This window comes from Hippichthys cyanospilos, chromosome 14, assembly GCF_059441005.1.
Source record: "Hippichthys cyanospilos isolate Australia breed blue-spotted pipefish chromosome 14, RoL_Hcya_1.0, whole genome shotgun sequence".
NCBI lineage: Eukaryota > Metazoa > Chordata > Actinopteri > Syngnathiformes > Syngnathidae > Hippichthys > Hippichthys cyanospilos.
This window is the reverse complement of record NC_142382.1, coordinates 8,863,498-8,888,479: the sequence shown is the minus strand read 5'-3', so window position 1 is coordinate 8,888,479 and position 24,982 is coordinate 8,863,498. Positions and strand designations below refer to the sequence as shown.

General features: G+C 39.0%; 1 long non-coding RNA gene across 1 annotated transcript in view; it reads right to left on the bottom strand.

Annotated features, from left to right (window-relative positions):
• LOC148412841 (uncharacterized) overlaps positions 1 to 24,982 on the bottom strand; it is a 52,571-nt gene that overhangs the window by 5,762 nt on the left and 21,827 nt on the right. The window contains exon 3 of the long non-coding RNA XR_015867841.1: positions 23,397 to 23,547. This is a non-coding gene — a long non-coding RNA (uncharacterized LOC148412841). The remainder of the gene's footprint in view (positions 1 to 23,396; positions 23,548 to 24,982) is intronic.

Here is a 24,982-nt window from a genome sequence, read left to right as displayed (position 1 = left end):
GTTAATCAATACAACCTTATTTTTATTCAATATGTCTCTGCTCATCTGTATACATGCCAATACCATCATTCGTATAAACTTGAATAACAGTACATTATTTACATTCGTGACGGGGAGTCGACTCTTCAGTTGAGTCTTTTTTGGACAGTCAGCGAGAGCACATGAGTAATCCCTGAGTTATGTCACTTTCGGCCAAGATTGACAGTAAAGTTCCCACGATACACCGAGCACCCCCTTTTTATTGCTGAGTGGTTGTATTCAAACAGCTCTTCAAAGCTTATATCTCATGAACCCCAATTATGTTGTTGGATATGTTCCAGACTCACACACAATAGGTGACAAAACAAATACGGTTTGTAAGAGTGTCTGCAGCATGGACATTGTGCTACATCTTTTAAAGTCTGTTTTAAAACAAATAATTATATGAAGTGGGCATAATAGGAATACTTGACTTAATTTTGACATTCTATCTGAAGAAGTGTTGTCTGTGTGTGTTTTTTCATGGTCCAGCCAACCGTGTTGAGAGTGAGACAACGGTAAAGCCTGCAATGTTTGTTTACACAGAGCCACTCACTCACCCAAATAATCAGCTGCCATGGTCCTTTTCTAATCCCCACACACAAAGTCAATTGAGGCAGGTTGAGTTGGCAACAGCCTCGATAAGATACTCAAACACTGACGACGCTTGATCAGCGAGCGGGTTGCTGCATCTCCTTCACACGGCCTCCGCCCTGACCCCTTTCAATGTGACAGGGATTGGAAGTTAACAGCCTGCCTTTTACAATAGGCTTTCATTAGTACTTTTGAACGGGCATCAGACAGAAGAATTGGGACAGAAACTCAAAACAGAATCCAGTTTTGCAGTGATATATCCATCCCTCTCGATATACTCTCTCATCCCTCTCTCTCTCTCTCTCTCTCTCTCTCTCTCTCGCTCTCTCTCTCACACACACACACACACACACACACACACACACACACACTCTTTATATATATATATATATATATATATATATATATATATATATATATATATATATATATATATATATATATATATATATATATATATATATATATATATATATATATATATATGTATATATGTATATATATACAACTAATTAATTGACAAATTAATTGAAAAACTATTTTGATAATTAATCAATAAGAGGCATATGCATGTCTAAATGCTTAGCATTTCAGCAAGATTCATCCTCAGATTTTTAAAAATTTCTCAATACCTCTATGATGATAGCACAAACATGTACTTATACTTTGGAAAATTATCAACCTCTGATGCCGGTATGCCAACACAAAACAGCAAGCAAATTATTGAAAACAAATGTTTTCTTCATTTTCAGCTTGAAAAATATATTGTTTGATAAAGGGAGGGAAATTATTTTATTTTTTTTACAGTTAATCACTGATATCTGGTTTATGTTTGACGTATGAACGCTCCGTGTGGATACGAGACGTGCGGAAGCTTGCTGGCACGCGTTTTGCAGCATTTTATACTCAGTGCAGCTTGCCCCGCTGTCAGCCGATATCCTCCCATGCTATAGGTGGCAGTAAATGGCATTTTCAGCTTACATACAGCACTATAACAGCGCTAGTGAATCCTAGTAGAGTAAAAGAATCTTAAGTTTCCAAGCTTTTTTTAACAGCCTCCTCATCTCGTCCCAGTGTGTGTGCTTGCTTGGAGTTGTTTACGGTATTGAGGTCACAGTTGTTCTTTTCAGCCGAATCATAAAGGAACTTTCATTAGAAATAGTTCGTCGGACATGTTTTCTACTTGGGGCTTTCACGCGGTAAAAACATTCTGGAAGGTACGCATTGCCTCTCAAAATTAACTCATTTTTTTAAGTCTGCAAACTGCAACCAAGCTTAGAGGAGAGTCACTGGGAAAAAGCGAAAAAAACGGGGCTTTACAAAGTTGCTTGGCGGCCTAGTTCAACCGCCATATTACTCGTACATCTTGGTGTACGATGTCAAAGCATAATACCCTGTGCACCTGCGCATTTTGCATGTTTTATGAGAAGGCTAAGAGAAAAAAAAACTTTTTTTTCAATGCACTTTTGCCAAGGGATGTATGCTATCCGCATACATGAAACTGAACGAGCCTGATCCTGTGTGGTGCTAGATCATCGTCAGTCCTCTCATGACCTCACTATTTTGTCTATGATGAAGGCGAGCATACATTTGCCTTTCACACCTCTTGTACGGAATGAGGGGGAAACGATTATGTGTGTCAGCTTGTGTGTGTATGAGATAGAGAGCAAGGAATGCGGGAATGGTGGGATAAAACACAGCTCAACGATACTACATAATCTATCTTGCAGCACCACGTCTCAATATCACAGCGTTTCAGACATTTTCCCCAAACTTGGCAATGTGGCGGCACTTCCCCTGATCAGCGGAGTTATTTCGGTATTGTGTGGCGGGATGCTGCAGGACGGAGATATAGTTTGCAACGGCACAGATGGGAGAGGCTATAGCTCCGGTAGCTCGGTATCGCATGCAAAAATGTTCGGTATGTTCTAACACAGATAAAGCTGACATATTCCGAGGCGTTTCACAGACAATATCCATGAAGGAACAATCTCCCATCTGCCAGTGCAGCCTCTCCGAAAATCCTCTCTGCCATGCTTGATGAGAAAGACAAAACATTGGCTGTCTGCATATCGCTCCTTATCAAGGCTCTACCTGGGCCTTGCGTGGTATCAACAAACCATCACCCCACTTGCGCGCTGGAGCATCTACAAATAAATACAAATGCGGCTCCTGAACATCTTTTCATGTTGTGAAAGCCCCACAGAAACTATTTATGCATGCCTTCAAGTATGGGATTGGACAACGGGCGTGAGTGGACAAATCAAGAACGGCGCATGTACATTTTCTTTTTTTCCCCCCCACAGTGAATATCATCTTCTTGCCTTCTCACATCTGCGTGAAGAGGATTACATTGTGGGTGGAATGTCAATGGAGTCGCTTGCTGTACTACTTCTCTCCACATGATGGTGCAGATAGAGAGGTCTCTCCCTTTCGCAGAAGTTCACTTGTACCTCCATTCGCTCCACGCCCATGTCAAATTTCCACTTTGATAATGCAAGCCAAGAACACCATCATCAGGTATATCTTCACATTAAGATCCACTGTCAATACTGCATAATCCTAAGTAAAAGAGCAACATATTTTTACTAAAATCATTATGCATGTATCTCTAATGTTCAGCCTAGTCATATAGCCTAATACAGTGCTTCTCAATCATTTTTCAGTGATGTACCCCTGTGAAATATCTTTTCAGCCAAGTACTCCTTAACCAGTGCAAAGCATTTTTGAGTTTGATAAAAATAAAAAAGACTTAGAACATGCCACCAGTGTCGGATTTATTCAACTTTAGACCCTTTCGAACTTCATTTGTTTTGGTCCACAAGGAAACAATCACACGAAACACTAGACACTAAACACTAAAACATGTCCTAAGAAACATAAATTATGCTGTTTGGGGGTTACTGTTCACAAAAATAAATCAATAATTTAATTAATAATGAATATTTGTCCCCAAAAAATTGACAACATAAAATCTCAGACCTGTTATAAAAACAAAATAACTCTGAATAAATAGTTGTCCACAGAAAGTGTTTTGGGGGATCAGAGTAGAGGAATAAAAAATTAACTGGACAGGTAACCAATGGTGGCACGTGACAAGTTGGATCGAATATAGGGGAGAAGCTGGCTTTTTACAAAAATGAAATTGAATAATTTACTGAACATAAAATTTCTTTTATGAATGTATAATTTCCAGAAACAATTAATTATTTGATTACCCATTTTTAATGAAGTATTTTTTAATGTTTGTTAATGAATGAATACAAAATAAAAAATAAATAAATGTATTTATTTCATCTATGCATTAAAAAAACTGTTGGCAAGTAAATGTACAGCACAGCATGTTAGCAGTTTTAAATTCTTAAAAAAAAACAAAAAAAAACTTTTAAATCAAAAAGAATTGTGAGACGTGGTTATTATTATAATTTTCTTTCACATCATTCCCGCAACATTTGAGCCAATGGATGGCACACCCCTGCTAGTGTGACAACTCAAGTAGCCGTGCCATTTTGAACTTTGACATGTTGTCACCACGTGGGTGTAATTTCAGCTCCCTGGTGGATTCATTCAATGCTTTTCCTTTAATGTGAATGCCTTTGATGCAAAGATCAAAGGATTGGACAAAATACTGCACAATGGTGAATGTAATAACATTTGGTAATGTCTCAATGTGTAGTAATAACATTATTTCAAAAACATTATTTCGTTATAGTGGAATATTTTGTATGTCTTTTAGCCAGCGAACAAAAGGCTGCATGCGTGTGTGTGTGTGTGTGAGTGTGTGTGTGTGTGTGTGTGTGTGTGTCCTTCCTGTCTGTGTGTTGTCGCACCTGTGCTCTCTGTCATGATGTTATCATATCCTAAACACCTGCTCCACTGTCTAAGGTCACCGACGACACAAACCAGCCGGGCATTTGAAAGTGGGTGTGTGTTCTGTGCGTACATGTGTTTTTGTGTGCGAATGGAAAGTGTACTGAGTTAATTTAAATGCAGCCTAGCTAACCCGGCACATCACTCGCAAAGTGCCATGCAACCAAAAGAAATCCAATAAATATTGATGTTACCATGTCACTTGATACTTTCCGTCTGTGTTATGATCTACAGTTGATTTTGCGCTATTTTGTAGTCGGTTGTCATTTTAGCATTGCCGATCAGGAAAGCACTTAGGTATGAGGTATGAGTGAATGTGGTTTGTTTTTACTTTGGGAGGGACATAACGATTTCTAATTTGATTGTTGTGAATGTGAATCATGTTGAGTGTGTGGAATTGATGACTGATGAATTGTGGGAAATCGGGGCGTGCCGCTGAGCAGTCGTCAAAAGAACATCGAGGCCTCAGCATTTATCATTTGATCTTGGCAACATTATTGTTCTCAATGCAGCGATGGATGGATTGATGGATGGATGGATGGATGGATGGATGGATGGATGGACGGATGGGCTACTTGCTGCCTGGCAATCACAGAATTTTGATTCATGACAGCGCAGAACATTTTGTGCTATACTTATACAACAGTACTGCCCATCATATTTTCCTGCAAACTAATCACTCAAATAAATCCAACAAGAAGAACAAAAAATCTTCCAAAAGTGAATTGAAGCTACCGTATTTTCCGGACTATGAGGTGCACTGGTATATAAGACACAGCACCAAAATATAGGCAAAAAAAAAAAAAAAAAAAAAGATTTTTGTCTCGGATAAGCCGCACTAGACTATAAACCGCCAGTAATGACGTCAGGTCTTTCCGCAAAAAGATGGTAAATGAAGTTTATCATTTATTTTTTTTGTAATTATCTGCCAACAGCAACATCCACTCTTCAACAGACTGAAGATGCCTGCATGTTTGATCCCAACATATTTATAGAAAATGGATGGATGGATATCTGTTAGTTAAATAGCAGTTCAAAATCGAAAGCAACACTTCAATAGCATCTTTTTTTGTCTCCCTTTGTTTGATAGCTTATCTTAGTTAACCCAATAACACATTCTACATCATTCATAAATACATAAATAAAATCACATATACCCTGGACTGTATATAAAATTTACCCATCACAAATATACCTAAAATTTTATAGTATTAAATATATGAATATATATATATATATATATATATATATATATATATATATATATATATATATATATATATATATATATTTTTTTTTTTTTTTTTTTGTTTTGTTTGTTTTTTTTAGTAATATATTGTTTTCAGCCATTGATTCACATCTTTTCCGTTTTATTTGATAGTTCTTCCATAAATTGACACCTTGAACAGATACACACATTTGCTTGCTAGTGGCTAGCAAAAACAAAACAAAAAACAAACCAAACAAACAAAAAAAAAACCACAATCAAACCGCACTGGACTATAAGCCGCAAGGCTGAAAACATGAGGAAAAAGTCGGGTATACAGTCCGAAAAATACGGCAATCTGACAATTAACTTGTGAAGCGCAGTAATAAACGAATGACAACCAACAGCCTGCCAGCAAAACAAAACAAAAAAAAAAGCATTTTTTGATAAAGGTTTCTGAATGAGACTTCCGGACATCGCTGCATCGGTCGGATTACCGTGTGGGAGAATAAAAATGCATTAGAATGTTGAGCCTGTCGGTGCTTTTGCGACGCTTCCTTTTCTTTATGACAAACAAGAAAGCTTTTCCAATTGAAGACAATTTCAGCTCTCCAAGCCATAACAAGAATCCCAACAAGTTTTTTTTTTTTTTAATTTAACCGAAAGGAAGACATTTCACGCACTGGGAGCCTTTTGATATTTGCTCTCGCTCCCTCTTTCTGCCTGTCTCTTTCCTTTGTGTGCGTAAATCATCTCTTCCCTGCGGCCTGTCTGTGATCATGTTGATGGGAAACAAAGAAATCATCTTGAATGGCACATTAATTTCCTTCGTTCTCCCCCTGCCCTCCGCTTAATGAAATCCCCTCTGCCACAGGGCTCGACGAGCCACACTGGCAAGTCGTCACCAGCCAGTAAATATGTTTACCTTGGAGCGCTACGCTAATGGACTGTTTACTAGAGGGAGGCAGCGAGGGCGGTTACACAAATCAGACAAGCTCCGGTCCGGGTGCAAGTTCCTCAGACCAAATAACAACACCTCTTCCACTTGCTGTTTTACCATCGCGAGTGCTTGGCCCAAGTTATTCAACAATATACCACGTTGGATTGCTGCTTCCTTGTTTTCATAACCTGCTCACTGGGTAGTTTTGAATGATGTGCAGATTGGGTTACTTTTACACAAGCTTGGATTCATGATTTGACCCAGCAGATTGAGTTGAAGATTGGATATGAAACTGAAGCTGGTTGCCTTTTTCAAAACATGCAAAAGTTGAAAGTTAAAGTCAGAATCGGGTCAGCAAACGGTCATATTTTAAGGTATGGTTCTGATACCTGTTAATATTTTGGATACAACTAATGTGATAAAGAACTTTTGTTCAAGTATAACTGCGTACGATTTACAGGGGGCCTCATCGTGGAAAGTCGACATTTTGTAGCTGTTAACCATGCTACAATGTTGATTTCTCACCTTAAACACCCTCAAAGTGTTATTTTCCTTCACAGATGCATTTCTACGCATTCCTTGCTTAAAACTGTCACACCAGTCCTGCCTGAGCAGGTCAAAAAGCTTGACGACAGAAGAAATTCATACTTTCTCTACACCGTCCCCATACCGCCCATGAAAGAGTCACTACATCCTGACCTTATCCACATCTTTTAGTTTTGTTTTGTTTCCGGAGTGGAGGAGGAGAGATTTTGCACCGATTTCATTATTAGTTACGTTTTACTGTAGAAAATGCCAAAGGGGTTAAAACGTGTGTTTGGGAGCACACAGATGGACATGTCACGCCCAGGCAGAACTTTTGTTAAGAATACTGTCTTTCCACAGGGACCAATTTGATAGGAGGAATGTGTGTCATTGAGTGGGATCTGAAACGAGTGGGATTGAACGACATCATAAAGGGGGCGTGGCAGCCACCCTGTGAGAAGCAGGCCAGCCAACGATATGTTTTACTATCTGGTTAGGAATGTCAGTACTAAAAAAAACTCATATTTACTAAGAAATTAAACTTCCAATGTGCCAATTGTAATTTATATGCGTACAGTATATTTAACTGGAGAGTGTAAAAATATTATGGTCTAGGCCCTTTAATACATAATTTTTCCAGTAGCTCTTTCGTAAAAATGACATCACATGTGCTCAGGGCTCAGGTAACAACCAATTACAGCTCAACTCTCAAATGTCACATGACTTAACCTGGAAAACAGGAGGAAAAATGTGTCTTTAAAAGCATAAACTTCACATATAATTTAGATATCAAGTAAGGTTGAAAACGCCTACAGAACTTCAGCATCTCTTTAACTTAACTTTGGAAATGTGATGTTGACAAATAATCATCTTTTATAACCTATAATTATCAATTAAGATTTTGAGATGGTCATTTCTATAGACATAACATTAAAAACACCTCCTATATTTGGATAGAGTTAGCAAGTGAGGAAAGAAAACGTGCATCCTGAGCTTCAACACATTTTCATGCAGGAACATGCTATACTATATTACATTATTTGCAAGTACGGATGAATGCAAATGTGCTTGTGTTTATAAGACGTCCAAGGGCAACGGCAGTAGCGGTCTGTGATAACGCTCCTTGTCTCATCTATGGGTGTCTGGCGCCTGGCAGCACTATCAGCGACTGTGCCTGGATGTGGCCCACACACACGCACACACACGCATGCACACACACAATCGCAGGACCATGCAGCTGGTGACAGGCTGCATCTCTCAGTGTGCTGCCAGTCTGTCCAACACAAAGCTCTCTATCCAGCTCTTATCTACAGTGATTTCCTCCCCTGCCTTCAAACTTAGATATGCACTCCGTACAAACAGGGCGGCTGCCTGGTTAGGGCCCCGGGAAGACAGCACGTTCTCTACATGGGTGGCGAGCCAAAGAATCAACGCTACAGCATTCGGGGCAAAGCTTCTATCTCCATCTTCTGGGCAACATTTTTTCACATTCACGCACAGTCCCTGTCCCATTTCCCGTGATTCATGTCCGTTCTTTCTCTATTTTATGGACCTTCCCCCTTTTCCCCGCACGCAGACGCACACTCCCTTTATTCCATTATTCGACAGATTCCATCGATTGATTTCCCCTCACTGTGACACATTTGGTGCAGTCGCATGTGGCCTATTAATTATATCCACAGCAGACTCTGGTCACGCTCCTCTTTTTACCAACAATGCAAGCCCTCATGCGCAAACGCCGCCACACGTCGACATTCATCTGCCTCGGAGCGGATAACCTCTTGTATGCGCAGCCCAGCACATCAGGCCTCACCCACTAGGAGATAGAGGGATGAACCTCGAGTGTGTTTGAGGCAAGCAGACATCCGTGCTGGGGTGGGCTCCTGCAGTGTGTAATCTGGCTAACACCTGCTAGCTATGTGGCTCCACTACAAGAGCCTGAGGAGGCTGATGCTAGAGAAGATGGCGATAGTCAGTTAGACTAGGATTTCTGCTCCTATCTATAGATGCACAAACAATTATTATGATCTGACCCAGACTGCTTTAACAAACAAACGACAGAGACACTACCGTACAGTGTCTTTTATTTTGTATTTATTACGTTTTGAATTGTAAGAAAAGCGCCCTTTACTACAAAAACAATGCATGAGCCGCAACTGTTACTCTTTTCTTTATTTTGATTAGTGGAAATACCAAACACAAGAATGGAAGATGGATGCCTTGATTGGATCGAGAAGACCGTGATTATGAACTGTAGAGCTAAGTGACTTGATGGGCCATGTACAGTAATGCAATTCATAAAATAGATTTTCTAAATCTATTTGTCCGAATTTATTACCCGAAAGGTCCGCCTCTTTTTTAAATGTTAGGCCATGTCAAATGGTATGTTTGGTGCATGCAATTTTACTAAAAAAATGGATGAGCAGCCGCAAAATGTCCCTGGGTCATAATTCGAACAACTCAAAAAGATACAGTCAAAGGAGGATGAAAGAAACAATGCCGATCATCTAGAATGAATTCCAAGTTACGGCCAGATGTTTTTAGGTTATTTTTTAAGTCCAAGGGAAGAAAAGAGGATGTCTAATCACCCAACAAAAATTCCTGACTTAAAAGAAAGAACAAAAACAAGAACTGGCTGATTTGCACAGCACAACTTGGCCATTGTGTGTGTTTGTGTGCCTCTGGCAAACAATACAGTAAGCTCCCTTTGTCATCTTGTTTTCTTTTATCTTTTAATTTTTTTAGTTTTACTGACAATATTTTCTAAATTACACGGGTTAGCAGTATGCATTCCAGTGCACTCTAGACTGCCTGACAAGCTACTACATACTACTTCACAATGACGTTTAAATCTTGATGTCAACTGGACCTGCTTGAGATGGTAGGGCCACTTTCAACAGCATGCACAGAAAAAAATTAGTCTGGCAAAATAATTGACTCAAAGTATCTTTTAGTTTTGAGCTGCGGTAAGTGAGAAAGCGAAAGAAAGGCGATTTAAAAGCTAGGCTCGAGTAGGCTTTTGAACACTGGCTGATTTTTCATTACTGACAAAAAATGACAAGTCGACACTAACTTGACTATCATCAGATTGTCAGTTTAACCCTTGTCGCATGATGTTAACAAATTAGGGAAATTCCTTCAATTTTTTTAAACATATAAAAGAATCAATGGGGAAAAAAACACTATGGAGCTGAAATTTCCAGCAGATGATTAAAACAGATTAAAACAGCAAAGATTCTAACATTTCTAATGTGATTGCAGCTGGACGTGCCAGATTTTGTGTACAAAAATAATCATTGTCCAAATTTTGAACCACATAAAGTACACATGATTACAATTTTTGAGATGCAATTTAATCGGATTTGTTACATTGAATTTCCTGCAGTTTTTGCAACATTCCGTTGAGCTGCAGTCAATCTATGTCACCAAACAAAAAATTATTCGTTGACTTGTGTTTCACCTCAAAACAATAGGTGGACTCCAGTTAATGGCTACGTCTTCAAGTGTCATCCTCATTTCACAAGCTACAAAGACAGACAATACCATTATTCAATTTTTGTGTGGGTGTTAATAAATTGAACCTACATATGTGGATAGAACTGATGCCACTGAAAATTTTGAGGAGTTGAAGGACAAAATATATTCATGAACTTGAATTACTGCACCTTTAGAAGCATTTACAAAATTAGGAGAAAAAAAAGGCAATGTGCATGGTTTCCAAAGTGTGTGCAGAGGGGTTAAAAAAACAAACCTTGACTCCTACTCTAAATGGCAATCCTATCATCCACTTTGAGTTTAGGGAAGACACTTTAAATATTAGATATGATGTTCAAAGACAACCCGCGGTGATGAAAACAAGCGGGCACGCTAAACAGCTGCTGTTGAGGATATTGTTCAAAAAAGGGAGGGGGGGTAACACACAGATTTAGAACAGATTAGAGAGCCTTTTCCTCCAGGGCTTCCATATTCCAGATTGACAGTGTGGCGGATTGTGAGATCAACCTGGAGATTTTCATATGAAAAGATGTTTTCCATCAGAGATTAACAGCTGTTATTATTCATTAACTTTATTCCCCCACCATCCCACTTGTCCCTCCATCCTCTATTGCAAAGCTTTGTTTAGCCCGCCGCCAGTGCCGGAAGAGCGCGGGAATGAGACATTCCCAACAGAATATGCATGTGGCGAGCTGCAATGGGAGGATTGAGGAGCACACTGAGGCATTTCTTGGCGTCAAGGCGCAACACTCAAGGCCATGCTTTACATCATACCATAAACAAAGGCTGGAGCTCATGCATTATTCATTGGCAATAATAGTGAAGGCCGCATACGTAGAGCAGATACATTAATCATATGATCATCTGGAGTTTACACTTGCTCATACTGTAGCTGTTGGTTTGTTTGGATACATTTGTTGATTATTCGTTTGATCGCTGCTGCTGGGGTTGCCCATACAATTATGTGTAGGCGGATGCAAAAGCAAACACCGTTTGTTTTATCTGCTCATGGTTGCCGTTTGAGGCATGATTTAGAAGCTGGTTTTGATTGATGGGTGAAACAAAATGCTGCATATCGGTATTTATTTTATCAGCAACTGGGGTTGCAAAATCGCACTATGCGGGCCATTTGCGAACCACAGAATTATATTTCGTGACCCCCTGGTTTTTCATCAAATTGCTAGTTTTTTTTCATCTTGGGTGTTTTGCGTTTTATTTTTCTGTGTCTATATATATAAATATATATATATATATATATATATATATATATATATATATATATATATATATATATATATATATATATATATATATGTGTGTGTGTGTGTGTGTATACTGTATGTAACACTGTTACATCATGAATGGCAAATCAATTATACAAACATCTAAATATATTTATCATGAATAAGGATGTCTTACAATATTAAATGAACGTACTTTATTGTTAAACGTCAATTATTATGAATAAATTGTAAAATAAAAGAAAATGTATCCAATTTTTTTGGACAACTATCAGAAGTGAAGTTGTAAATATAGGCCAGCTCTTTTGATGACGTTTAAGCCAACAGAGAAGACATTGCTGGCCATCAGGCAGCCTACGTGTCATTCATTATACAAAGCACCACTAATTGGGTGTGAGTATGTGTAAATGTCAGTCAGCTGAAGACAATAATAACAACAAAACTTTGACAAACAAAATAGTCACAATTGCTGGGTGGCCAAATGTTTAGTTTAATGAAAGCACCAGGCCACTTTATAATAAAAGAGAGCAAACAGCAAAAAAAAAAAAAAAAGTACAGAAAAATATTAATACATTGAAAGCAATTTGATGTGACTCTAAATGTGTGTTGGGTTTGCATGTTGGGTTTTGTACATATGAAGGAGTGCAAAATATTGGGTTAATGCTTGTACACGTGCTGGTGTGTGTTCACAGATGATCCCGTGCCAAAAATGGGCAGGAAAAAATCCCACAGGGTGAATCAATAGATGAGGCTGGATAATGGAGGCTTGCTCGGACAGCTGTGCTCCGGTTCCCCGTGTGCCCGACAGCCTGGAGGACTGACTGAGTGACTGAGTGAATGGATGACTACTGTTGCTGGCTAACAGGCCAGTGATTGGGCGACATTCAGTTTACAGGTCGCAATGCGCCTGCTAAAGATGTAGTGCGTAGCACACTGGTTAATGGAATACACTTACGCAATAATATAGACATTGATGAGGTGCTGTCTTATAAAATGATCAGATCACAATCTTGCATGATGAAAAAACGAAGGTGGGTTGAACATGTGCTGATGTGAATGGATAAAGCATCGCATTATTTATTATCTTCTATACACGTGATTTTTAAACACCAACAAAATGTGCCTATACTAACAGGTTAGCGGTCACTATTAGCGTTAGCGCACTTGTGGTTACTATTTAGGGTCAACATTCACTAACAACCGTTTAGATCAAATGTACATAATGTTATATGTACATTACATATGCAATAGTTTAAGTAAACGAGAATGGAGTAATCTGTTAGTTGCTACGAGGTCAATAACTTCCTGTTCTTCATCAACTTTTTCCTGTTCTTAATGAGCAGAATGGCCAGTTTTTGTGACTGTCCCCTACAGGTTAAATTTGAAAAGCTAAAACCTGCCATTTTCTTAAGAACAATAATTACCATACGGGAAGAGCAAAACGGCAGACATCAGGTGGCTGTTGGGTGTCAGTGCTTGTTGCAGCTAACAGCAATTCATGATAGCTGAGGTTGTTACAACATTATTTTCAATAAAAGAAACAAGGTGACTGAATCAACATCCGAGTCAATCCTTGTTCACACACAGGAATATTACTAAAACGGAATATTTATGTAAAGTAAGGATGTCTCCAGCTGAACACGGATGCTGTGCAAATTTGGGTGTTAATAGTAAAATGAAAATCAAGTTGTGTCGTGTGGAAAATGATAGATACATATATATACACATACACACAAACATATATATCCTTTAACTTACGGATGTAAACTGCTAAAATTCACAAGATGATACTTTTTACATTGTTGCCAAAGGGTTGGTGCGTCTTATACATGGTAACAAAGAAAATATCAGACTCCTACCCCAGAATTTAGGGGGTGTCCTTTACAGAGGTGCATCTTATATTTGGGGAATTAGGGTAGTTTACTGACCGCTATACAAATGTGATGGTGAAATAGCAATGTACCAAATGTTTTCAAGAAAACTTAAAAAGTGATCCTCTAAATTGGTATGACTAACAGAAAAATTCATGCAAAATAAGCTGAAACGCAAACAGCAAAGATGTCAATAGTAATTTCATAACTACATCGACACATTTGACCTTCCTTTTCTCTCACTCTCTCTCGCTCTCTCTCACTCTCTCACTCTTGCTCTGCCTGACAGTAGTACAAATAAATCATCCAATTCATTTCCTTAAGTGCAGCAGTCATTGATCTAGGTTTTACTATGTCACAAAATGTCCAATGAATATCAACAAGCCCTCAGCCTTGATGGAAATTTTATTATAGTGTTGCACCCATCAAACCCTCGACGATGAATTTTCCTAGGCGAGCGCAGTTCTCCTGCAAAGTTTTGTTTACAAAAATCACAAGGCTGAAGCTTTGCATTAAAAGCAAAAATGTATCCACATGCACAGCCTCAGTAAAAGCCACTGTTCGTCTTTCCATCCGACCACCTTATTGTCGTGTAGAAATCATAGATACTGTATATACATATTCAGAATTTTTAAACAAAACTAGATTATCTTTCAATAATTCCATAGCTCTGATTACTGAGATTTGCATTTTGTTTGAAACACTAAAAGACCTGAAAAAGAAAAGGGTTTGTCATTGCATGAAGCTCATTCTAACATGGAATGCCCTCTACCATATCACTTCTGTTGATGTACCTACCGATCATTTGAAATGTACGAAATCAATCAATAATTTTCCATTTTGATCATATCATCTCATTGTGGATAATGTGATGAGACAAATACTATATATATTATATAAAATATGATATAATTATCATCAGAATGTCAATAACCTCTGAATAAGTTAATACAAGTTCAGATTTGACAATGGTAACCAGTAATTGGGTTTAAAAATATGTTCAGGCAAATTCTCTTGCCCCAGATACCTTAATTGCATAAATTCGCCGTGAGCTAGCATCACTCAAGTGCTCCATATAGGCTGGCGTTATTGATGCAAATAAATGCAGACTGTAACGTTGACTGCTCGAGAGAGTCGCCGTTCTTACTGATCACTTTTAAAACAAACCATGCTAACTCGAATGTGCTGATTGTGTGTGCTGTAGACCGATATTTTCTGCTTTTATCAGAATATCTGATATCTGATTAAACATTTCAGTAGGATATCCCAAAGCTGCAGTGCTGCTATGGTAGAAAAGACAGTGGATCCACATGACCTTGAAAGTGAGGAAAGAAGACATAGGAGACTACATTGGATGACAACTTGATCCTGCACTGGGTCACTATCCAAACGGGTCAACAATGCTGCATGAGCAAACAGGTCACATTAGATCCACTGAGCTTTTGTGTGGGTATGTGTGTGTGTGTGTGTGTGTGTGTGTGTGTGTGTGCAGCTTAATGGGACACCGCTGAAGCATGTCACAGAGGCGATCGATGGACTCAGACATCTGCTCAGTGATGGTATGCAAAAGCGTCTCTGTGTGTGCGTATTGTCCTCTGAGTCATGTAACAGTGCACTGTCGCTGTAATAGAAGAGGTTAGTTCCTGTACTCATTTATTGATGGCAACATCCAAGACACATTCAAGCATGCGCATCCAAAAAAATTAAATATTGTGCCTCGATGTCTACTTTCACGTACATTATCTCAATGTTTCTATTTTGCGTCGCATACTGACAAGAATCAAGGATGCGTATTGTAAAATTGTCTTCAAAAAACCCAGTGTACTGTAACAACATTCCCAAACTCAGTCCTAACGAGGAGTCAGAACCAGTTGAACAGCCTGTTAATACTCGGTCCTGTTGAGCAGCAAATGAAGGCCGTTTGCTTAAAACTAAACCTCTGCTTATCATTTTACATCGACAGAGACATGGCATTGCATAAGAGCGGTGCGCTTATGGATGTAAGTGAAAGTTTTGTGGAGATTTACTTGTGCGGGGATGTACATGTGGGCGAGGGGCTGAGAGAGAGGGTGTGAGTGGATGCATGAGTAAATAAAATAGAATGGCTAACAGATTCAAGCTTGTGCCGAAAAAGTATCACAAGTACAATTAGGCCTCTGTATTATAGTTATAGTATTATAACTATATTATAGTTTTATAGTATAGACTAGGAATGGTAAAGAAAGGTAAAAAAGGTTTTATTCAACATGTCATACATGTTTTTTTTTTTTTTTTATGTATGTACAACATCCAAGGATTCTACTTAGTGGAATTCACTTATCGTGAGTGTTTATTGGTCCTCATCAACCATGAAAAACGAGGAAACACTGTATTGCAGAGGAGGTTGCAAATAGTATTATCAAAGTGCACAAGCACGGTGAGAACATGTAGGAAAGCGAGAGTCAATATCAAAACAGAGAGCAGCATACATATATTTAAATATTTTTACAAATAAAAATTCTAATTTCACAGTGGTATTTTGTTTAGATATTGCTCAACATTTCCATTTTTTTTCCTTTATGTGCTCCTCCATACATGCCAATGCAAAGGCAAATCCTCTCTTTTTACAAATAAATATACATAAAAATGAGAGTGAGACTGCTTGAGAGACAGACAGACACACAGAAGCAGAAAGATGAGTGCTAGTGTGAATAGGAGGGAGAGAGAGTATGCTGAATCCCACTCAGACCACCTGCTCATCAGTTCCTCTGGCACAACAGATACTGTCATTGTCCACACACACACACACACACACACATACACACACTCGCACACACATAACTCTCAAATATAAAAATCACCCGGTGCGCTCACAGAAAGCCTTTCCCAGTCCCTCCCACATCAGATGCTGGGCACACAGTCTTGATTTAAAACTGTTAGGTGCCATTCAATATGGGCCTGGTTAGCTGCCAACCTTTGGACATCTCTCTGCTCACTTACCTGCTCTCTGTTTGCTTCAGAGTAATGCGAGAAGTCCCCTTTTCATGTGATTCAAAGTTGGATGTTAATGAGTGACAATTATAAAGTTTAATTTAGGCTTCATTTGAAAGGTTTCTACTCATCGGGAAAAAAACGAAACAAAACATCACAAAACAAACGAAAACACAACAACGGGCCCATTAGAGGCAGTTAATGTGAAAGTCATGGCAAGAGAAGTACTTGTCAAGTTGCCAGACTAACAGAACAATGGCTGGATAATTTATTGTTTCATTACCTCTGCCGAGGAGCTCAAGCTTCTGGCTGGTTCGTCACATTAAAAGGGAAACCTCTAAAGGTGAATGCCCTTGAAACAGCTAGAAATGGTATAGTTTTGAATTTGAACAAGATGGTCAGAAAATAATATAACTCTTAAGTCCTCGGGAAAAAGATGTCAGGTGTGTTTGTTTCAAGCTGTGTATTTGCCATTGAAAATTGTACTGTATATTTAAATTTCCAACCAACCCATGTAATGTTCTTCCCGTGTGGGTTCTCTGTGGTTCTTTGGCCACCGGAGCCCAAAGTCAGCTGGGATAGACACCAACAAGCCTGTGACCCTAGTGAAGCTTCAGCAGCTCTAGAAAATGGACGGATGGATGGAGCATTGTCCTGTATATTTGAAATACTCAGATAGCCCATGTATTCAGGTAATTGGTAAATGGACTTTCACTTATATAGCGCTTAAACACCTTGGGTACTCGAAGTGCTTTACACTAACTAGTCATTTACCTCCTGAGGAAGCAGCATCAGGAGAAACAGGGGGTTAAGTGTCTTGCTCAAGGACACTTCTACATGGCCTTGATGGTTGGGGGATCAAACCCACAGCCTCTCAGCTGGGAGATGACCACTCTACCACCGAGCCACAAATATATACGTTATACTTGCCGTGTCTTGTTCAACACGTTGTCACCATCTGGGTGAAATTTCAGCTCCCTAGGGTCTTCTTTCAACGTAAAGTTCAAAAGATTGAATAAATACGGTACAAGGGTTAATAAAAATCATATCTGATGCTTAAAATTGAAAAAACTAACACCAGAATATACCTGTACACATCAACAGGGTCCGTCTCCGCATTACTCTTATTCAAAGCCCCCTTTCCAATCTATTATTCACTACGGTGGGGATTCCATTGAAGGGACAGGTGCAGCTATGCACCCCCCGGTGAAAGGCACAATCCACTGTGTAAACTGGCACGTGCACACATCAAATCAAACAATTCATAATACACAAGAGCGGCCGCTCAATAGCCATCCATCTCCAATGTGATGTGCATTGTTTGTTCAGAGTGGTGGCGACGCACACTCAGGTAGCCAAAGTAATGGCACCTGGGGTTATTCAGGACAAAATGGCAGCTCCGGCTACACAAAGTGCCTATGTGAGCACGACGGGGGCTAATGCGCCTGTGCGCACAATGCGCTCGCCAGACTACAAAGGACAGGTGTGTGCGTCCCCGAGTTTCCGCCCCCCCCCCGGTCGTCGGGGCCCGGCCGAGTGGTGGGCCCCGTCCATTAGCCGCAATTTAGCAGGACGATCCGAGTGCTTGAAGCGGGCCACATCAAACAGGTCTGGAGAATCCCAGGTGCCTGCTGCAAACGCACGCATCAGCAATAAGCGAGCCCACTTACGGGCCTAATGTATTCTGTGAGGGAAATGAAGATGTTGCTCTTTTGTTGTGCGGAGGACACACACCAGGGATTGTTTGCAAGTTTGCGTGGTGTTTGCTTGATGACAGCAGCGAGAGCGATTATACCCGAGGATGCATATTAATATTTGACTAATGGAAAAATGATGCTGCTGTTAGGGCAAAGTAATCATGGACAAGACAAAAGATCATTTTTAGTACAAAGGCAAGCCAAAGTCTCTGATCTTGCACTCTGATGGCATGGATGCGAGTCAGATCATCACTATTGTTGTTTTGATGATCATTAAAACAAAAATGGCAATTTAGAGGACAATGTGAGTGTATACATGGAGTAGAAATAGATTCAAAAGGATCTGTAATCAACTACAGTGGACCTCCGGGTTACTGCGTCACGAGCTTATGTGTTTTTCATTTTTGTCCCCTCCTTGCAGCATTTTTCCCGCTTTACGGCATTAACAACAATTACAAAATTCAAACTTGGTGGTCAGTGTGCTTGCGTATGACAATGCAAAATGACATCCGAATATTTCTTTTTTTACCCATAATACAAAAGAAATTAGAGAAGATTGAAGACTCATTTCAGTCATCCTTCTCTCCTACTGGTTAACTCCTGTTCTGATGCTAGTCACTTAGTTCTGATCTGGAGGGCTAACATGGAAGCTTGGGGAACGAGGCAGTACTTCGTGGACAGGGTCAACCTGTGTTTCGGTCCGGCTGTGAAAGATGCAGGTGTCTGCTTCCAAACTTTTCTCTGAAAGGTCGGACCTCAGGCAGATAGGAAATGCGCAAATGACGTCATTTGAGATCAACACCATCACCCCAAGTTATGGTAGCTAAAGAAATGGTCAAGGGTTCAGTCATTTGTTCATTTAGTTGTTTTGTTCTTTTTTTTGTCACATTCCATTGTTAGAAGATGACAACAGAAACGTCACACCTCAAACGAACATTACACTATTGACTGGTCCTATGTTTAATAGTTCTGAATGTACACCGCAAAGAGAAAACTGAAAATTTCCACATACTGCAATATGTTGTTCCTCTCTAACAAAGGACAAAGCCAAAGAACAGGTGAAATGTAAAACCAAAGGACACTATATCCCAAGTTACCTTGTTGATTTATGACTAAAATTATGCCCCCGTGGTGACCCTTCTGGGTGTCACCCAAATGGGGATGTGGCAGTCTGGCAAAGATGACAAAGTTTCCCCCTGCAAAGGTCACGCTCTGCCCTGCAGCAGCAGCATCATACCGTTGAAAATCATCATAAACCCTGGACACACTTCTCCTAATGCTTCCAGTTCATTCGGGAAAAGTAAGTGCCCAAGGACTTAGATGCTAAAGCAAAATTCTCTGCTTCATGAAAGTTACTGTACTTATTAGTAAAAGATGCCATGCCATTTTTAGGTACTCACTTCCCTAGCCTCAAAAAAAGGTTAATAGTTCATTTACGGGTGACCCGGTGGTTAGCACGTTCGCCTAAGAGTTCTAAGATCTTGTCTAGTTTGTGCTCTGGCCTTCCTGTATGGAGTTTGCATTGTGGTCCTCGTCCCCGCGAGGGTTTTCTCCAGGTTCTCCGGTTTCTTCCCACAATCCCCCAAAACATGCATGGTCGGTATATTGGATACTTCAAATTGGCCTTAGGTGTGTCTGTGAGTGTGAATGGTCATTTGTCTCTGTGTGCCCAGTGACTGGCTGGCAACAAGTTCAGGGTCTACCCCACCCACAGCCCAAAGACCTCTGGGATAGGTATCAGCAAGCCTTGTGAGGATAAGCAGCTCTAAAAAAATGGATGGATAGACAGATGGATATTTCCAATATTGTTCAATGTTGCTACTTTGGTGCCCTAAGGGTTAAGCATAAATGTGTTACATATGACACCCATTTAAGCAGTTGAGAAAATGGAGGAGTAGACAGTTAATATTTTTTTCTTTTTTTTTTCGTATTTTCATGTGAACGCTTATCGTTAAGAATTCCTCTAGAGTCAATGTCAGACTCCTTGCACAAAAATCAGCAAATGCCTCCAAGACCTTCACCATTTCACCATGGCATCTGATGAGATTCTCATTATTTGTAAACCACTAAATGCCCCCCCTCCCCCGAGCCTAATAAATGACGGCAGACTGTTCTTCCACCTGTATTTACTTAGGTTTGTCCTGTAATTTGCAATCCATCCGTCCCTGCCAAGGACATCTTGTTTTCGAATGCATCTGGTGGCAAAATCAGACCCTGTTAATGCCTTTTCTATAATTACCCTGCCAAAACCAAGAGACTTCCGTTCGACCATTTAGATATTGAGCAAAGTCCAAGGTCAGCTAACAAAAAAGTACAGTTTATTTTCTATTCAGCTATATATTCAAGTGGAAAGTTATTGGTCTATTGAGCACGACGGTTGTATTTATATTTGAGGAACTAGAGTTAAGTCCAATTAAGCTGTCATTTATTTATTTACTATATTGCAACTAAATTGCATGGGGTATTTTTATATACTTTTGAAAATATTTGACATCTTTGAAATACCTGTCCACTGCTCTACTTGGCTAAGCGCTAGCTGCTACTGTACCGAGTACATGTTAATGCTTTGTGTCCCTGTTCACCACTCAGCTCCCCATATGCCGCTCCCCTTGCGCTCCTCTCATCCAGCCAATGGGGGCTTGATTAAGCCTGACTTGTCACCAAATTACACACACAAAGTTTACATGCATTCCCCGGCTCTCCAGCTGTTGCAGATTTGTTGCAAAGAATAAATCTTGAAGCAGTTGACTGAGCAGGTCTGCTTTCCTCACTGATAGGAAGAGACGGGGGAAGTGAAAGTGCGTTTGTGTGTGTAGGGAGGGGTTGGATGTTGGATATGTGTTACTTGGAGGAAATTATAATGGGATATCACATGTAGTTTACTGGGGGAAAAATACTTATTAAGTAATACTACATATTACTGCACACGATTAAATTGAGTAAACTGACAACATTTTTTGACTCTTTTGTGAAATTGTATATATTAGCTCAAAACATTTTTATCAGGTGTAATGGTGTAAAAGTCAGATCCAATCCAAAGGATATTATTTTTTCTTTTGATCGAGGCTGCATGGGTTTTCATGAAAATTTAAGGTTTTGTTTAAAGATGATCTTATTTTAATAATAATAATAATAATAATAATAATAATAATAATAACTGCAAAATAGGTAGGGCCCAGCAGAAATTTATTTTTGGAGGCCAATAGTGGTTAGCAGAAAAAATACTAATAACTGATTAATTGGCAGATGAATTAAAAATTATAATGAAAAAATAAAATAAAATAAAATAGCATTTGTTACCTTAAAATCAATTTCAATAGCTGTCGATTAACTTGCTGGCCTGGTACCTATGAATAGCAGGGGTCAACAGCAAATCTTTTGGGAAACAACTTATCTGTTCCATTCCCAGAATGCATTGCTGTTGCAATAATTAAGTTAACAGAACTTACATTCTTGTCATATGTGTTGGTGTTACTAGTAGTTGAGTGTGTCATACTATTTATGCTTAATTGTGATGATTTATTTTGCTGCAGTATATTGTAAAAGCTAAAGATTCTTACATTGAAGGTATTTACATCAAGGGTAAAGCATTGAAAGAAAACACTGGGGAGCTGAAATTTCACCCAGATGACGACAGCATGTCAAAGTTCAACATGGCACGAATAATTAGTTATTACACTTATTAGAAGTGTGCCATACTTTGGCTAAAATACAAATATAAAATGATTAATACATATTTGCTAAACTTTCTTGAATCGCTCAGCTAATTATTGCTTGTAATAATGAAGATTTGCTTTGTTTTGAATGACAGGTCCACAGAATTACCTCAATAACAAATTTCATGATATGTTTTTGAAGACAGAAGGTTATGGTATAAATTTATGTGTAACAAATAAAAGCTGTGGAATACACAAGTGGCTGGAATACACAAAGATGCAAACAGATTCCTCCTGATATAAAATCCATCAGCTAAACATATTTTTTCCGCCGCAGATAATGACACTTTTCTTGTTTCTTCTCCATATTTTTAGGATGATGATTCTCTCTTCGATCACCGGCGCAATTGTGGCAGTTATCAGTGTGCAGGCACCATTACCCCACAAGGCATGAATGAGCCAGCGTAATGAGCAAAAAGCCCCGCAGCTCTCTCGACCGTTGATCAATACCATTAAACAATGTGCATTTTGAAGCGAGCTGCGTTCGAGAGCACAGACACTTAAATGGATATTCCTCATAGCACTAATGGCTTTGAACTAGGCCTCCATTACCATGTATAAAATGTTGCTGATTAACATAATCAAATGTCTCAGTGATTTTTTTTTTTTTTGGTGTCAAAGATAATATGAAAAGACAGAAGGGTTGCTAATGTAATTAAGCGCATGCTATAATTACAGCAGCCAATCACATGACCTCTTCTCCTAACAAAGCAGAATAAATAGTCCTATTATACTGATGAGTGCATTGTGGTTTTACATATTGTCTCATGATTCTATATTGGCCAATAAATGTGCTACATTGACAGAGCCATCATTCTAAAAAATAAAAGAGAAAACATGTATGTATGTGTGTTTCTATTCAAGTCGAGTCTGGTGAAAAAGGAGGCCATTATGATCAGTAGATTTGATTAAAAATACTTTCATTTCCATCTCGCCATCCTCCTGATTACATCCATCTTAGCTTGGCGTGCCATTCTCCTTCCATTTGCCCAATAAAGAAATAAGAAGCTAAAAGAGATTTGAGGGCCAGACAAATCAATGTATTATTACTTCACACACATTTAGCAACATGCTAACGGCTATAGTATTGATTGCTACGTACATTTAGATCAAGGTCATGTTAAAATGTAATCAAAAAGTTTTGACGATCCCTGCTGAGCCATAAAATTACAAAAATAAATGTGGATGCTTTGCATGACATTTGCATGCCTCTCAGCTCCCTTAAACGTGACTTCAGTTGAGTGGTACTCACCATCCGGTTTCTCAGGGCAGTTTTCACATTGTAGCCGTCATCAGCAAGGGATGTGGCCAAAGGATGTCCACTTCTTCGCCTATCTCTGTTGCAATCTGCTGATGACACTCTGACACTCCAAGCACAGGGGCCACTTCCATCTGGGAACGTCCTGTTTGAAGCATCACAATGGCAAGGGAATGTTGAGCCATTGTTTGGTATCATCTCAGTCTCATGATGTCAAAATGTGAACAGCATGATGAGGACGACCTTTTAAGCAGCAGCTCTAATTGAACCAGGTCATTTATTGGTCAATTCAGTGATCAAACACCTGGCTGTGATTTTTGCCTTAAATTCCTTGTTAGAGAACAGCAACTTGTGCAAAACTACTGAAACATCCAACAGTTGGACATGTGCATTCAAAAGGTCACATTAAGTTCTCCTGTAAAGGTTTGAATGCATTTATTGCATATACTAGCTATAATTAGTGGGGGTATACTGCAAAATGCAGGCTCTATGATCTATCATATTTTTCTTTTTTTTATCATAACAAGCATGATTTTTGGTTTTGTGAAGTATCCAAGTTGTCGTCACATGCGTTGCAGTTATTATTCATCGCACCGTCACTCTTGCACCTCTATTGTGATTCACAATCTTTAATAAGATGTTGTTGCAACGCAGAACACTAATTGAGTGACTGATAGCGATGTTGGCTAATTGATCGGTGAAATTGTGTCAGCGGGAGCGCGATTAATGGCTCAATGATGAGCTGGTTGGAATCAAACATCATCAGGCTCATAAATAACAAGTTTGCACTGTAAGCATTTGCTGTCACTCAGCAGCCATTTCCACAACTCAAATGTGAATTCTGCTCGATGATTCATCCGGGCGAGAGCTATAACCGCAGCCTTGACATTGAATTGAGACGTATTTAAGACTTGACATCCTTATGTCGAGTCAATGGCTCGCAAGTAATCAAGATATTAGTCGTTTTATGTAGAAATAATCGACTAAAGCACAGTATAGGCGCTAAAAAAATAATCAATACATGTTCCTGACAATTGAAGAAATCTTCATTTTATACATGCAAAAAAACCAAAACATGTACATCAAAATTTTATTATAATGTGGTTTCTTATTTTAAAAAAAATGCTTGATACTGTGTGGAGAGAGTTTCACAAAATGATTTACTACTAATCCTGTAAATCTATGAGTAATGCAGAAATTATTGATCGATTGTTTTGCTATTAATTAAAAATGCGATGAGATAAAAAAATTGATTAATGTACAATTAATTGATCTAATTTACCTCTTTTAACATGCCTTCAAAATGTCTTAGAAAAACCCTCAGTTTTTTATTTTAATTTAGATACATTGTGTTGTATTTGGGGATCAAAAGATTGATATAAAACAGCAAAAAAACTTACAGTAAGCACAAAGCAGTAAAATCAAAATTTAAGTTGATTCAAAATGGTTTATCTGTTATTAATCAATCGCAATTAATCTGCAACTCTGACACCCCCTAATTATTTAACCCTTGTGCGGTATTTTGACATTTTTTGGATCATTTCGTTAGTTTAGGAAGCCATGAAAAACCACAGTCACAG